This window comes from Zalophus californianus, chromosome X, assembly GCF_009762305.2.
Source record: "Zalophus californianus isolate mZalCal1 chromosome X, mZalCal1.pri.v2, whole genome shotgun sequence".
NCBI lineage: Eukaryota > Metazoa > Chordata > Mammalia > Carnivora > Otariidae > Zalophus > Zalophus californianus.
In genome coordinates, this window is record NC_045612.1 from 104,932,025 (window position 1) to 104,948,508 (window position 16,484).

The window sequence follows — 16,484 nt, forward strand, 5'->3', positions numbered from 1 at the left end:
CTCTTTTTTTTTTTTTTCCACATACATGATTGCAAGTAAGATTTATTTAAAAGAATATACTGTAGTAAATTCTTTGGTCAAATTACAGTCTATTCACAAAATTTTAGTTAATTAAATTTTCTCAAAAACAAATGTCAAGACATATGACTGTTTCTTATATTTCTACCTTGTTGTGATTATGTACGTTTAGAACCCAAAGGGGAACTATGATATCAAAAAGCATACTAAAGTAGTATTTGGTCCTTTATTGTGATTTTCCCATGCTTATTTTAGGTGCATATTTAAAATGTTTTAATTACACTACGTCTGTATTCACAAACACGGACAATCCAAATGGGAGAAAACATGGACCATTTTTCCCTAAGTATTTGGTTTTAAAAGTAGCAACCACGGAATAATGTTCAAACATCTTTCGTGCTGCTATAAGAAGAGTAACTGTCATTTTTTACTACTCTGTATCTATAATGAAAACTCTAGAGTTATAGAATGGCTTTCTGCAGTTGCTTTTATAGAATTCTCAACATGCTAAGTTCACTTTTTTAAAAAAAAGAACTGATAAAACATGATACAAAAGATGCATTTTAGAAGGCCTTGAAGGAAAATATGCTCATCCTTGCCAGTATTAATTTAAAAACACCTAATTCTAATCTCATATATTCTTGACTAATGTATACTGTATGCCTTTAGCTTCACTTTAAGGAATGCAATATGTATGTATGTATATAACACATTATAATGTTGGCAGTTCAGCACATTTATTTCACAAGATTTCTTATCATTGGCAAACTTGAGGGAAATTTTTACTACAGCGTTTCTTAAAAAGTCGCGTAAAACACCAAGAAAAAAGGCATTGTTAAACAGGTAACGTGAGTAAAAAGGCTTCAGTTTTGCATATTTAGTCCTAAAGTAGTTTATTCTACCAAATTTCTTAACCCCATGCTATTCATAATTTTTAAGTTGGTTTTCTCCACATTAATAGAAAGAATTCAAAAACTCGATTTCAGATGGATATTAATTTACAGTTCAATACACTATTAATTGCTCTATTTGCTATGTCCTTAAACAAGTTCAAAATACTCCAGTAAGAGCTGCCTGAGAAAATTATTGTTCTCCAGATAAAATCATTGTTAAGATACCAAGTGTATTTTACATGTCAAGTCCTTTCCCTACTCTGGCTAATTTCTAGCATTTGTAGAATATCCCAAACTACATTTTTTTTTCTACTTTGTTAGAGTACACAGATGAAACTAACATTTTCCTACAAAAACTTTGATTTTTAAGATTTGCTATCATTTTAAAAATCTGTTAACATATTTAAGGAACACATGCATCTAAATCTTCAAAAACAGCACTATGTATTCATTCTATGCATTTATACACCAACTATACCCTATATATTTAACAAAGTAAGTTCTTCCGGAGTACACAGTTTTGTTTTTTCCCATTTCCCAAATTAATAGGTATTATACAATCCATGATCTATAATACTGTCACGTTAGCATAGAAGTAATCAGCTTACTGTCAGGCATATTCTCACTTTCAATTAACTGAACAAAGTAACCTGTGCTGAAGCTGTGGAACTGAATAAAATCTCTACAGTTCCAACCCACACTGGAGCTCATGCACACATGTTGAGTAAAATTTGAGAAGGACCCAGATCCGTTTAAAAGCATTTCCCCCATTATGTGTGACATACTGTGTACCAAGTCCTGGAAAATAAACCTCAGACCTTACCTTCAGTGGCCTCCCTGTCACCTTTTATCCATATCCTAACAGAATACAATTCCCACCAACTTCATTGTCTAAATGTCTTTCAAATGTGTCCTGATCACCGCAACCATATAATCCTTCCCTTGTTTAAATTCTTCTTGAAAGGTCTTTCTGCCTGCAAGTACTCACCACCTTGGGGTCCCTCCCTTGATTCAAATCTCTCAAAATCTCAGAGTCACTAAGCAGATGAAGCACAGATTCTTTGGTGAATCAAGCTTGATGACATGACCCCTACCTAGCTTTTCACCTATAGACCCACCCTCACATATCCACTTGTACACTTAAGAGCCTATGCTATTTCCCACCTCCACAGTTTGTGCAGCGTACTTTATGCTGAAAATGCCTCCTTATTGGCCTGGAAAGCTTCTTTGATACACAAAAATCTTACATAAACAATATCATGGGAGAGGACTACTCTGTTCCTCCTGTCTCCTAGAACAGGACTTAATTACATATTTTCCTTTAGGAAGGTCCATTTTTTCCCCTTCTTGTCTCCAGTGGCTAAAACACTTCTTTGTACATTGTACTCAATCAATCACTATCTCAGTGAACTCTTCATTAGAATGTAAAAATAATGTCTGTTCATACATACAGGATAAGTGGTTGAACTTAATTTCCAATTATTTTACAGTGAGCAAAAGCAGCTTCTGTTGCTAATTTTTTTTTTTTAACAGTGCTGTCACCAGAAAAAAACTTGTGGCAGTTATCTGATCTTTTTGGTAGTTTTAACCAGTATTCCAAACCTACAACTCATATCTTACCAACACAATTTTCTTTAGATACTTCAAATGAAACATACCTTCTTATCCTGTTTTCTGCCAGATTTCACCAATAATACTTAAAAAAAGAAATAAGACTACTTTAAAAACTCTTAAGTTATATGAAAACAATGAATCATGGATCACTACATCAGAAACTAATGATGTACTGTATGGTGACTAACATAAAATTAAATTAAATTAAAAAAATAAAAACTCTTAGGTTAACACAATAGTACATTAAAAGAGCCAATGGTATTCAACAATTTCCCCATTATTTTTTTGAAATTTCAGGTTTTTTAAATGTAACACAAATACAGCCAAGTACATACATTGTAAGCTTGATGAATTATCACAACATGAACATGCCTGTGTAACCATCAACTTGGTCAGTAAACAGAATACTCCCAGTGCTTGTAAGCCCCCCTATGCTCCCTCCCAGTCATTACTCCCTCCCTCTTTCCAGCAGTAATCACTATCTTCATTTCTAACCCCCTAGATTTGAACTTCATAACTTTATATAAACAGAATTATATGATAAGTACTCCCTTGAGTCTGACTTCTTTAATGTCTGTAAACTTGATCCATGTTATAGCACATGGTTGTAGTTTCGTCATTTTCATTTCCAAATCGTTCTCCCTTGTGTGAATTTACCACAATTTCTTATCCATTTTACTGTTGAGGGACATTCAAATGATTTCAGTTTGGTATTGTGAAGAAAAATGCTGCAAAAGGCACTGTAATATCTGATGATCTCAGAAATATTATCAGTCGCAGTATCTCATGATCACAGAAAAAAAACTGCAATTAATGTCACTTTAAATAAGTTCTGTGCCAAGTAGTCTCCCTATGGCTCTTTCCAGATCTCATGTGCAAAGAACCTATTTCTTCCCCTCTAAAATGAGGGCATCTTAAGTACCAGAGAGAAATGAATAATTATTATATAATTTCCAAAAAAATGCTTTTGGATTACAATGAAATTTATGGTATGTTTTATTATTTTATTACTTTATGCCATGCTCTCCTTTATATGTTATGCTTTATTTTCCAGAGCAAGTAATATATATTATGTCATATGTCATATGTCAGTGTTCTTAAGGAGAAAGCCTTCTAGGGTAAACGAAGATAAATCCATGTCTCACCTGAAAATTGGGGCAAGGTGGTGAGAGACAAGTGCAGGAGCCTAGGAGGCACTGGCAGTGTGATGCACAGATTCTATGACAAGCTAGAGACATCTGAAGGCAGGATGGAAAAAGCATGAGAAGACCACGTGGAGATCGACCTCTACAAAAAAGCATCGAGCAACAGTTATTTATCAAACATCACGCTAGGTCGTCCTAGGAGTATTGAGAAATAGTCTTGTTTTTGGAAAAAAAAAATCACAGTCCACTAGGAAGGCAAACTTGTAAAAGGAGAATTACCACAAAATGGGATAATTGCTCTCCGTAAAAGAGATAATCAACATCTTTAGGACTAGTTCAAAAGAAGAAATGATGAATACCTGAAAAGCAATGTTCATCCACATTTTCTGGCCTGATGGAATAGCGTGCTGTATTATGAGTGATATGCCACTGGTAAGGAAAATGAGGATAGAAAATCTTTTTGTAGAGTAAAAGAAAATCATCAGAGTCCATAATATAGACTAGTTTTCGAAAATGACTCAATTCTGTTCTGCAAACAGTTATTGAACACCTGTCGGGTGTAAGGCATAGAGATAACTGTAGGCACACAAAGGTAAACAAGACATAGGATCTGCTTTCAAGGAGCTTAGAACTGAGTAGAAGACAATCAGCAAACAATGCATAAAAAAGACAGTGTCATATTACTGCCAGGCATCTCTGGGCTTCTGTAGTGGGAACAAGACAGAGAAAGAGTGTAATTCGCAAGATAAAAACATGAGATGTGAATGGAAATCCCCATTAGCTTCACCAGGCTTTGTCTTTCTGCCATGGCAATGCCTAATCCTTTTTCTAGTTAAAAGAACACTCCATAATGGGAAAGATACTAAGCAGTATCCTGCACAAATAATGGTAGGGGATGGAGATTAATTTCCCACCACTTCTTGATTCTATCAAAGGGAGATTCAGGTAATGTTCCCTTTCTTTGGTCAATGCAATGTTTTCAGTACCAGTATGAACCAACACACTCATTTCTGAAATCGTCTTGCAGCAAGCAGCAGACTCCAGCAAATGTTCAATGGCTTATAACGAAGACAATTTTCACAAGTCTTCTGGAGGAACTGGAGACTGCTACGGGATTGCTAGAAGTTTAGAGTTAGTGGTTCACTTCCTCAAGGTTGCAAATGACCGGGTTTGAATTATATTTGACAAGGCAGTGAATACCAAATGTGTAGAAAGCAGAGTAACTACCCCTAGAAAGAATTAAAATCAGCTAAAATTTTATTTTCTTTAACTAAGGAGCCTAAGATAGGATTGGTGTTACAGAGTAAACACTTAGTAAGCAGTTTAGGAGAATGTACCCTCATCCCTGCAAAAAAATGAGGGGTATGATTACTAGACAAGGATGGTCTGAGGAGGATTATGCAAGAATATACTTTTTAAAACACATCTTAATGTTGGAGTGGATGTGGAGAAAGGGGAACCCTCTTACACTGTTGGTGGGAATGCAAGCTGGTACAGCCACTCTGGAAAACAGTATGGAGGTTCCTCAAAAAGTTAAAAATAGAGCTACCGTATGACCCAGCAACTGCACTACTGGGTATTTACCCCAAAGATACAGATGTAGTGAAAAGAAGGGGCATATGCACCCCCATGCTCATAGCAGCAATGTGCACAATAGCCAAACTGTGGAAGGAGCTGAGATACCCTTCAACAGATGAATGGATAAAGAAGATGGGGTCCATATATACAATGGAATATTACTCAGCCATCAGAAAGGACGAATACCCAACTTTTACATCAACATGGATGGGACTGGAGGAGATTATGCTAAGTGAACTAAGTCAAGCAGAGAAAGTCAGTTATCCTATGGTTTCACTTATTTATGGAACATAAGGAACAGCATGGAGGACATTAGGGGAAGGAAGGGAAAAATGAGGGGGGGAATCGGAGGGAGAGACGAACCATGAGAGACGATGGACTCTGAGAAACAAACAGGGTTTTAGAGGGGAGGGGGGAGGGGGGATGGGTGAGCCCGGTGATGGGTATTAAGGAGGGCACGTACCGCATGGAGCACTGGGTGTTATACAAAAACAATGGATCGTGGATCACTACATCAAAAACTAATGATGTAATATATGGTGATTAACATAACATAAAAAATAAAAAATAAATAAATAAGTTCCTAAGAAGCTATTTGCAACTAAAAAAAACAAAAACAAAACAAAAGCAAAAAACTAATGATGTATGGTGTATCAACATAAAATAAAATTTAAAAAATAAAAAATAAAACACATCTTAAAAAATTAAAAAATACATCTTGAAGGAAATCAATGTTGAATTTGAGAAAAAAGAGATATCCATATTAAAGAGAACAAAGGACAGAAAACATACAAGCCTGGATGTGAGGTCAGAATAGAGATACGGGAAGAAACCAGAGGAGTTAAAATAAAGCACACAAGGAAATAAAGGGGGTATATGACCTTAAGATGGGGAAAGGGTCTGGAGCCTGAAATAACTCGGGGATTAGAGTAACATAAACACGACGTGCCAGGCAGAATGTAACAGAGGAAAGGAAAAATCTGTAAGATGTGGTGACAAAGCTATCAACAGACCTGATTGACTGGTTCTATGTGAAGAAAAAGTAAGAGGCAGGATTAAGTAGTTAGGTTTTGATTCTGGGTTATCAAAAAGAGAGAGCGGGTGAGCGAGAGAACAGACTTTGTGTATGTGTGCGTGTGTGCGTGTGTGTGTGCGTGCGTGCGTGTGTGTGTGTGTGTGTGTGTGTGTGTGTACGTGCATGTCTAGGGGACAGGAAGGTGGGAGGAGAAGAAAGGGAAGGCGTGGAAAAGTTTTAAGGTATGTCTGTGTAATGTCAGGAGATGATTTTTCCTCTCCCTTCTTCCCAACTGTAGAGAGCTCATAATCATGAAAATGTGCTGGAGAACTCCAACAGCCTGTTTCCTTCTACGTGGCTGAAGAGTCAAGTTCATTATGTCTTAGGGACTTGGAAACCTCACAAATAACAGTGGTCATTAATCATGCTGGCTAAATTCCTGAGCTGTAGATAGAAAGGTATGGGAAAGTGCAAAATACTAGGCTTTCCCCAACGTTATTTTAACTTACTTTCTGACAGATAGGTTCAGGCTCGGGTTTACACTCTGTTGTTGAAAGAAGGGTTGGAATAGCACCTACTTTGTCTTCCACACCATAAATCTCCACAGCACAGAACACTGCATGTTTCACACACAACAGAAAAGATACATCATAGCCAATAACCTTCCCCTTAGTTGCTGATAAAGTAAAATAGATCCATTCTTTACAGAAACACTTAGGTATCTGTTCAGATAAACATTCCCTAGCTGCAGTAAAGACTATTATTTTAACTCCCAGATCATTTCTGCATAAATACTGAGTGTAAATTTAAAATCTATATGATGGGGGTATAAAAATAACACTTTAAAGGCAAAAGTACAGCAGTTAATCATATTTAAACATCACATATACAGGGTGAAAGTTCTCCCTCTCTCCCTTAGTCTCTTTCTAAACATCAAAGAATTAAAGGCAGGATTCTCATTAGTAAGTTGATGGCGATTTAAGATGACACATCGGAAAAGGAGAACTGTAGCTGTGAAATGACCAAAGCTGGCAAAATAAGTCTCCTTTGCAATCCTTTTAAATCTAGGAATTGTGTTGAAGTTCACTTTCTCTTTTGGAAGAGTGCCATTTTTTGTTCTGAATAGTCTCAGTTGTTAGATTTCTGATGCTAAACAGAAAAGGCCTGCGAAGAGGTGAAAACTTAAAAAAAAAAAAAAAAGGCAATTAAGCCATACTGAGCTGAGAAAAAAATTAACATTGCCTCATTTGTGTTTTTTGTCACCTTGGTGTACCAGAACTGGCTTAACTTATCTAAGTACAACAGACTTGAAAATGCCCAGTGTAGGTAGACCACTTGCCTGGGGAAAGCCTTCCTTGGACAAACCCAGCTGCACTGAGGGAACAGGGGATTTTTCTGCCATGAACACTTTTTCACTACAGAGACCAGCTGCTTTAGCCAAAGTAATCATAAAGTCTGTAGAATGGTCTGCACACCATCTGGCTCCTTTCAATGTCTTGGAGACTCCTTCAAAACTGGCTTTAAAAGTGAGTATTTTCCCTTGCATACCAGGTGTATTTACTATTGCCTGGAATAAATCTGGCTGGTGTGGGGGTGGAGGATGGGGGCTTGGGATCTTGGAAGGGATTCAACTTTTTCAAAAATAGACTGAGAAACTGGAAATTGTTAGGATAACCAATATCTTGGTTTTGCCACCACTTCCTTTTCAGTTGAATAATAACGGTACATCTCCGTAGCTACCCACTTGCAAATAAAATGAACTATCCCACTCTCTTGCTTGGCTCAGTCCCCTCTTTATGATTTATTTAGTATGCTACATACATTTAGCCTGATAGTATGCCAATAAGATGATTTCCTCTTTTTGAAAGGACACACGAATAAATGATAAACAGGGAGAAAATTCCTGTCAGATATCTCAAGTCTCATCTTGAAACACATTCCATTTAAATTGTACAAACATAAAGTTCCATTTATCTCTGAAAAACTTTAAGCCAAATGTCATCAGTGTATCAACTATTAAAGGCATCTTACTAATAATAAGCACATGCTTGTAAACAAATGTGGAGTAATTCTCTAATGGTTTCCTCAAGATCATGATTTAAGAAAGATCTTCTTCAAAGCACTCTCTGATGGTTTGTAACAAAACAAATTCACATCCTATAAATTAATGGTATACCACAAATGCTTCTGTCTTTTAACATATTTCTTCACATGTATTTTTCAGAGATGGAAGTTCTCAGAGAGAAGACTGTGAAAGTGTTTGCTTTTTGTACAGTTTCTTCCACACTGTCCTGAACATATAGGTACCTAACCTAAATGTTCTGAGGTCAGAAAGAGTTCTCTATGCAGATTGGGTAAGCCCAGGACCATTGGCAAATGTATTTAAACTGACAGCATGGGGTGCTTGAGTTTTTCAGGTAGTACAATCATAGTTAAGACTGAGCCTTTTCACTATTAATAACTCAATAAATGAAAAGACAGCCCAAATTAAAAATGGCTAACAGATTTTAATACACATTTCTTCAAGAAGATATATGAATGGCCAATAATTACATGAAAAGATGTTAAAAATCTTTAACAAGGAAAGGAAAATCAAAAGCACAATGAGACACCACTTTATCCCCCCTATGATCAGCTATGATCAAATAATGAAAAATTCTGGAACTAAATAAAAGTAATGTCTGCACAATTACACCACTGTGTTGTACACTTTAAAATGCTTAAGATGGTAAATTTTATGCTATGTGTATTTTACCACACAATAAAAGATAAATAATAACAACTGCTGGTGAGGATATAGAGAAATCAGAACAGTAACACATTGCTGTTTGGAATACAAAATGGTGCAGCCACTTTGGGAAAAGTCTGGCAGTTCCTCAAAAGGTTAAGTACTGAGTTAACATATGACCCAGCAATTCCACTCATAAAATAGACACAGGGGAATCAAAAACGTATGTCCACACAAAAACTTGTTCAAAAATGTCCATAGCAGCATTATTCATGATAACCCACAGTGCAAACAACCTGAACAAACATCAATTGATAAATGGATAAATGAAATGTGGTATCTATCCATACAATGGACTATTATTTGGCAATAAAAATATGCGAAGTCCTGACACATGTTTCCACATGGGTTAATTTTAAAAGCATTATATTAAGTAAGAGAAGCCAGCCACAAAGGACAACATATTATAGGATTCCATTTATACTAATGTCTAGAATAGGCATATGCACAGAGACACAAAGTACATTGATAGTTGCTTAAGGCTGAGAGAGGGAGGCTGTTTGAGGAGAAATAGAAGTGACTGTTAATGGCTATGGAGTTTCTGTAGGGGATGGTTAAAATGCTCCAAAACTGATTGTGGGGAAGGTGGCACAGCTCCATGAATATATAAAAACTACTAAATTTTGTATTTTAAATGGGTGAATTATACAGTATGTGAATTATATCCCAATAAAGATGTTATTTTAAAATGAGAATGAGCCTTTTTCTGGTTGGCAGAAGTTGATAAGTGGTGTGTGGGAGTTTATGTCAACAGAAAGGAGGCTTTGGGAGAATGCATCTGCTATACTGATATTCCCCAAAGTTAGCTTTCTACATCTCTCCTCTAGTTGATAGTCTTTCTTTTTGCCACTATACACTTTCCATACTACCGACCTGAGAAAAAAAGATCAAGGTAGGAGAACAGGAAATAGCAGGTACCTTAAAGAAAAGTGACAGTAGTAGTATCGTTTGGTTCACCTTGAGATGTTCTAGAAGGAGAGCCTCAGATCCAACACTCATCAAAAAGTGTGAAGATGGGGTAGGGAGACCCGGTTATTTATGAGTTTGCCTTCTCTTTCTGAATCCCTACGCTAATGATTAGGAACTTACAATACCTTGACAGTAATGATATGAATATCAGATCAATGATCCTAAGTGAAAAACTCAGAGAAGAAACTTCATCCCTTGATCAACGCCAAGCAATCCCTCTCTATGGAGGTCATTTCACCTAATTTCCCTTCCTTTCCTCTACCTTTTCTTTCTTTTCTTTTCTTTTTTTTTTTTTTTTCCAAGTTATGCCTCCTACTCCTTCTCCAGGAGAAGCCCACCTGCATCCCTGGAGTAGAGGAAGAGGCCTTTACTACAGCCCAGCCCAGCCCAGCCCAGCCCAACCACTGCGGACCTAAGCCAAATCCTCAGTAGTTGGAGATACAGACTGCTTTCCCACCAACACTAGGCAGGCCTCTCCTACCTTTTCCCCTAAAGCAGGAAAGCTCCACACTTCTCCACTCTTCATAATTACCATTCTTGAGAACAGGCCAAGTCCAGTAAGGCGTAGCGTGAAGCAGCTGCTGGGGGTGCTGTGTGTGAGGGTCAGGGGAGGGGAGTCCAGATCCCCAGAGCAAAAGTCACAGCTGGGAAGGGGGAGAGAAGCCTCCATGTCTGCCCTGGGTTTCTGGGGTCCAGGGGCCTCAGGGTGCAGCCCCTGCTCCTCCTGCACAGTCCCCCTGGTGACAGAGCTCAGCTGGGCAGATGTCAGTCACTAATGAATCCCAGCCACCGGCACCTGCTGTTGCTTGTGGATCTTACTGAAGAGTTCCATGTACCGGATCATGGTATCTGCTGGGTCACAGATGGCATCGTGTCTGTTCCCAAACACTGCGGGAGCCCCTGGTGTGTGGGTTGCCTAGAAAACTCTGTAGGAACTTGAGCAGCAGGCTCCAGCAGTCGCTAGCTTACCACACAGGGGCCATACTCCACCTCTACGGAGATGCCTCGGGCACTGGGCCCCTTGGTGACTGTGCCCACCTTCACTAGGAAGTCACAGTACTGGTAACAGGTACCCCGGGTCTCAATCTTGCTGGCCTTGGCACTCTGGAAAAAGCCCTTCAGCTTCACCATGAGCACATCGAAGTTGGTGTCGGCAATAAGCCGAGGGCCCTTCTCAAAGAGGGCAAAGCAGCTCAGAGGGTACTCTGAGTTGTGCATCACATACATCAGCTTCCCAGCCTGACCTTGGCTGCCAAGAGTGGAGGCAGCTGTGTGGTAGGTCTCACAATCCACGCAAAATGTTCCTTTCTTCTCTGCCCCAAGCATCTCCAACTTCCGGGTGAGGAGCTCCACCGTCTGCTGAACATTCTTGCCCTCAGCCACAGGCATCTGGGACACACAAGTCACTCCCATGGTATCAGGCCAGGAGGGTGGCAGGAACAAACAGCTGAATCACAGTGTTCTCCGGCCGCCCACACTAAGTGAATCCCCCCTAACGCAAGCTTCTGCCGAGGGAGGTGCTCCGGAAATGATGTAAAAACTCTATCTTTTCTTTCTAAGTTAATATATAAATGCTTTAAAAAATGACTCCTGTTCAAAAGTCGGGTTAGCAATATTGTCCCTTTCCCCAACTCTTACTTAGATGTCTAACCCTCTTTATTTGCAAAAAATTACTAATAATAATCTTTCCTGGTAAAGATAGGTAGATAGACATAAGGAAAAAAAAACAGGTTTCCTTTTTATAAAGTACATTCTCATTGAAGAGTTGAATAAATTCACATTTACAGATATATATAGCATTATTTTTTTATTTTCAAAACAATTAATAAAAAATATAATAGCTGATGTTATTGCCTCCATGCATTCGACAGGAGAACAGAGGGCACAGAATGCCTGTGTAACTATGTCAGGTCGCATTCACAAGCTGAATTTAGTTCTTACACGCCACTTAGAGTGTTTAGTAGACAATTCCCAATCAGGGGCTTCAAAGATAACCCAAGCTACCTGGCACAGCTTCACGCATTTCTTTTTCTTCAGTGCATAATAACATAAACTAGAAGTTATCTTATGTTTAGTCTTCCACATTCTATAAAAATAAGAGCTTCTAAAGACAGAATTTGCTTTAAGAAAGAAAAAAAAAAAGCCCCCTACCATGATCATCCCCCTATAAGAGAGCAACATTTTAAATTTACCACATGCTTAAGTCCGCATTCTCTTAATAATGTTAATGTAATTAAGTTGCATTTGATCTTCCAGATTTTTTGAAATAAAATTATTCTGAACCAAATTCTCACAAGAATCAAGAAAATCAGTCTTCTTTGTGTTTAAACCTAACAAGACCTTATTCTTGTATAGTAAGTTCTTGGCAACAACAACAAAAACAAAACTACATGAAATACAACTGCTATTTCGGTGCAGCGGTATTTGCTACTCAGAGATCTGGTCCTCTCCCTTTATCTTTGATTTCTTATCATCTACTGCCCACTGGCATCTCCACTTTGAAGTCTAATGGGCATATCAAACTTATCAGATCCAAAGCGACCTCCTGAACCTTGTCCACAATGCAACCCTTCTCTTCCTCTCATCTTCTCCATACCCATAAATGGCAGTGCCATCCTTCTTCTAGTCATTCAGGTCAACCATAAGGTAAGCTTTGAAACCTCTCTTTTCTTTCACACTATATGTTCAATCCATCAGTACATCTTACTAGCTCTGTCTTCTAAATATGTCCAGAATCCAACCATTTCTCACTACCCTCAACCAATCGTGGCCTAGTGTAGGTAATATTTTCTCCCACTTGAGTTATTAGAATAGCCTTGTAACTAACTGGTCTCTCTACTTCAGCCCATGCCTCCCTATACCACACCCCCCCCAGGGTGTCACTTTTAAGTCTGGAAAATCATATTGGCTTCTGCTCAAAGTCCTTCATCTCACCCAAAATAAAAGGCAAAGTTCCCAAAGTGATGCATACAAAGCCCCTCTATCTGCTTGCTCCCTTGTTCCCCCGTGTCTTTAATCTCTTACCACTGTGCCAATAGTTCACACCCTGCCCACCACCAAAGGGGCTTTGCATTTACTCTTCCTTCCGTATGGAATGCTCTTTCAACAATTATCATCAAAGCTCCCTCCATCAACTCCTAATCAACAAAGTCTTTCCTAATGATCTTATTTTAAAACCAAATCCATTCCAGACCCTAACATCTTCCTTCCCTCAAATCACCAATCTTCCTTCTGTTTCATTTTTGTCCCTATATCATCTGACTTAACAGTCATTTTGCTTATCTAAACTATTTTATTTAAGTAAAAATAAAAAAAAAAACTGCTTTCTGGGTTGTAGTAGTACTGGAGTACTGTATAGACAGTGTTATATAAAAGTCAAAACATCATGCTAAGTGAAATAAGTCAAGCAGAGAAAGACAGTTATCATATGGTTTCACTCATATGTGAAACATAAGCGATAGCACGGAGGACCATAGGGGAAGGGAGGGAAAACTGAATGGGAAGAAATCAGAGAGGGAGACGAACCATGAGAGACCCTGGACTCCAGGAAACAAACTGAGGGTTCTAGAGGGGAGGGGGGTGGGGGGATTAATTAGCCGGGTGATGGGTATTAAAGAGGGCATGTAGTGCATGGAGCACTGGGTGTTATACACAAACGATGAATCATGGAACACTACATCAAAAACTAATGATGTACTATACGGTGGCTAACTGAACATAATAAAAAAATATTTAGCATCCATTTTTATGTGACGAAAATTACAATATTTATGATAAAGTAACACTACCCATTTAAAAAAATAAAAATAAAGTGATCCAATTTCATTTTTTTTTGCATATTGCTATAAAAAAAGGTCAAAACTGGAATGTGCAGAAAATAGGATGTGGCTGATTTGTGGACTCATCTTTATTTTTGTCTTTAACTTTTTCAAAAACAAGATTCCTGGAGTAGATTGGCATATTCTGTTAAAGACTTAAGTGACCCATTTTGTGTACACCGATGCTTCACAGGGGATGAGCCCAGGGACTATGACCCGTTGCTGTGTGTATGTATTTACAAGAACAAAACAAACCAACCACCCATTTGGATTTAAGATAGCCATCACAAACTAAAGACTGTGATTTATTTAGGTGCAATAATCTGATTCCCCAAGTTAGTTACAGTGGGTGTTACTGCTATTGTGACAGGATTTATTCAGACTGCTGCACTCTTCATTTGATGTAACAAAATGCTATTAATCTAAATATTTGTATGTAAAGTATCTGTAGCTAGATTAAGTTAAAAAATTTTTTAAAAAATAAACTATTTTACTCACATGCCATACATCTGAATAATCTCTCTTAAATTGTCTGGTTCATCTCTACTAAAATATACTAGAATGTAAACTCCATTAGTGCAGAAATATTTGGTCTAATTTGTTCAGTGGTATATCCCCAGTGGTTAAAATAGTGCCTGTCACTATTTTAAGCTGTCACTCCACAAATATTTGTTGAATAAAATGACAAGTTACATACAGATATGAAAATTCATAAGAGCAAATTAAGAATATCTGTTGGTATTGTTACTGTCTTTAATATATTTCACAATGTCATGTTTTCAAAAATGCATTCAATTAAAAATTTGAGAGTAAATAAGAGAATACCCAAGTGAGTTAATTTATTTAGAACCAATATTGCATTCATCAGGCTAAATTTGTCACTGAAGCTACTAATCACAAATACTCATAAAAATATTATGAATTGTCTGTTTATATTTATTTTAATAATTTGCTCATAAAATTAATCAACGGTCATTATTTGTCAACCTCCTACCTCAGTCTTTGCCTTCTTAATAAATATCACTGGCATCAATCCAATAGCTTGGTCCTGAAACTTAAGTCATACTTGATCTGTCATTCCCTCTCAAACAATCTGTCAGCAAGCCTTGTTAATTAGAACTTCAAATTCTATTATGCATCTGCCCACAACTCTTACCACCACTATCATCATGCCAGACCAAGGCACTACCATTTCTCTTCTGGACAATGGCAGCAGCCCCCCCCCCCCCACCGTGGTCCCTGCACTCACATTAGTTCTGTCTTCCAACCCATTTTCCACACCACAGCATGACTATTTTTCTTACAGTACAGACTAGCTCCCAGCAGTCTACGGCTTCCACTGCTTGAAACCTTTCACTTTGCTTTTATAGTTGTTCTAGTTACTTTTTTAGACTTTCAGTGGCAAATATTTTCATACTGCAATACAGGACAAAGAGATCCTGCTGTATAATCTTTACCCAATTTCCCCAAAAGTTACGGTCTTACTTAGTCACAGTATAATTTTCAAATCAAGGACATTAACAATAATAGGATACTAGTAACTGAATGCAGAGGCTGTTGGTCAGCAACATAGGGGAAAGACTTCCTGGCCACCTAGTCTAAAGTAATTTCCTTGATTTGTTTTCACCGCAGCATTTTATCACCACCTGATATTTTCCCATGTATGTATTTTGTTTATTGTCTATATTTCCATACTAGAATTTGAGCACAAGAAGTGGGACACTCTTTTCTTGTTCCTGACAATATCCTCAATATTTCAAACTATGCATGCCCAATAGCAGGCCTTCAACAAATATCTATTGACTGTATAAATTAACCAAGGAATATTAAATCAAACTGAAGAATTATAAAACAATTGTTAATTTTATACTTTACAGTTTTCAATTCATTCCTATATATTAATCTAATTTAGAGTGGAAAATTACTAATTTAAGGGTCAGATAAGCTTGATTTCATTTCCCAGCTCCCTCACCAACCACCAAGGTTTAAATCCTACTTGAGTTCGTTTTCTCATAAGGTATTCAAATTCAAAATCAGCCAGCCAGTAAACATTAAAGCCAGTATTCAACCTATGTTTGACTGAAAAAGCACCAAGTTTTATAGCACCAAATTCGAATGTAAGCCCATGATGTCAGTAATTGTCTTTTTTATTACTTATATAATTACTAGTGCTACTGTAGTATCTCCCACAGAAGAGACCCTCAATAAATAAATCTTTAAAAAGGTAAACACTACTAGTGAGTCATATGGTGTGCATCTATCATATGAGTTTGTATATTCCAGTTTCATTTATTAAAAAGGTATTATCCTTGAACATAAAATTCTATCCCACTATTCTTATTAGCAATGTTCTGTTATTAAATTCCATGCCATCCACATAGATTTCTGTCTCTATATCATTCTTGAAAACAAAAACTTTAGTTAAATATCATCCTAGTCCTTGCAAAAATAATTAGCTTTGGTTAAAACATCTGCATTTAATTATTTTTATCAAATTTCAGCATTTTTAAAATCTCCATAACGTTCAGAAAGATCTAGGATGAAATACACATCTGATATCATGAGATTTTCATATTTTATTTATCATGAAATCAAAGGTTGAATTTGAATAAAATAAAAGGTCAAAAGAATAAGCTCCTCTCACTA

General features: G+C 37.3%; 1 protein-coding gene and 1 pseudogene across 1 annotated transcript in view; both read right to left on the minus strand.

The window, feature by feature from the left end:
• IL1RAPL1 (interleukin 1 receptor accessory protein like 1) overlaps window positions 1-16,484 on the minus strand; it is a 1,385,574-nt gene that overhangs the window by 966,121 nt on the left and 402,969 nt on the right. The gene's annotated exons all lie outside the window — the stretch shown is intronic.
• LOC113931154 lies at window positions 10,793-11,433 on the minus strand (annotated as a pseudogene).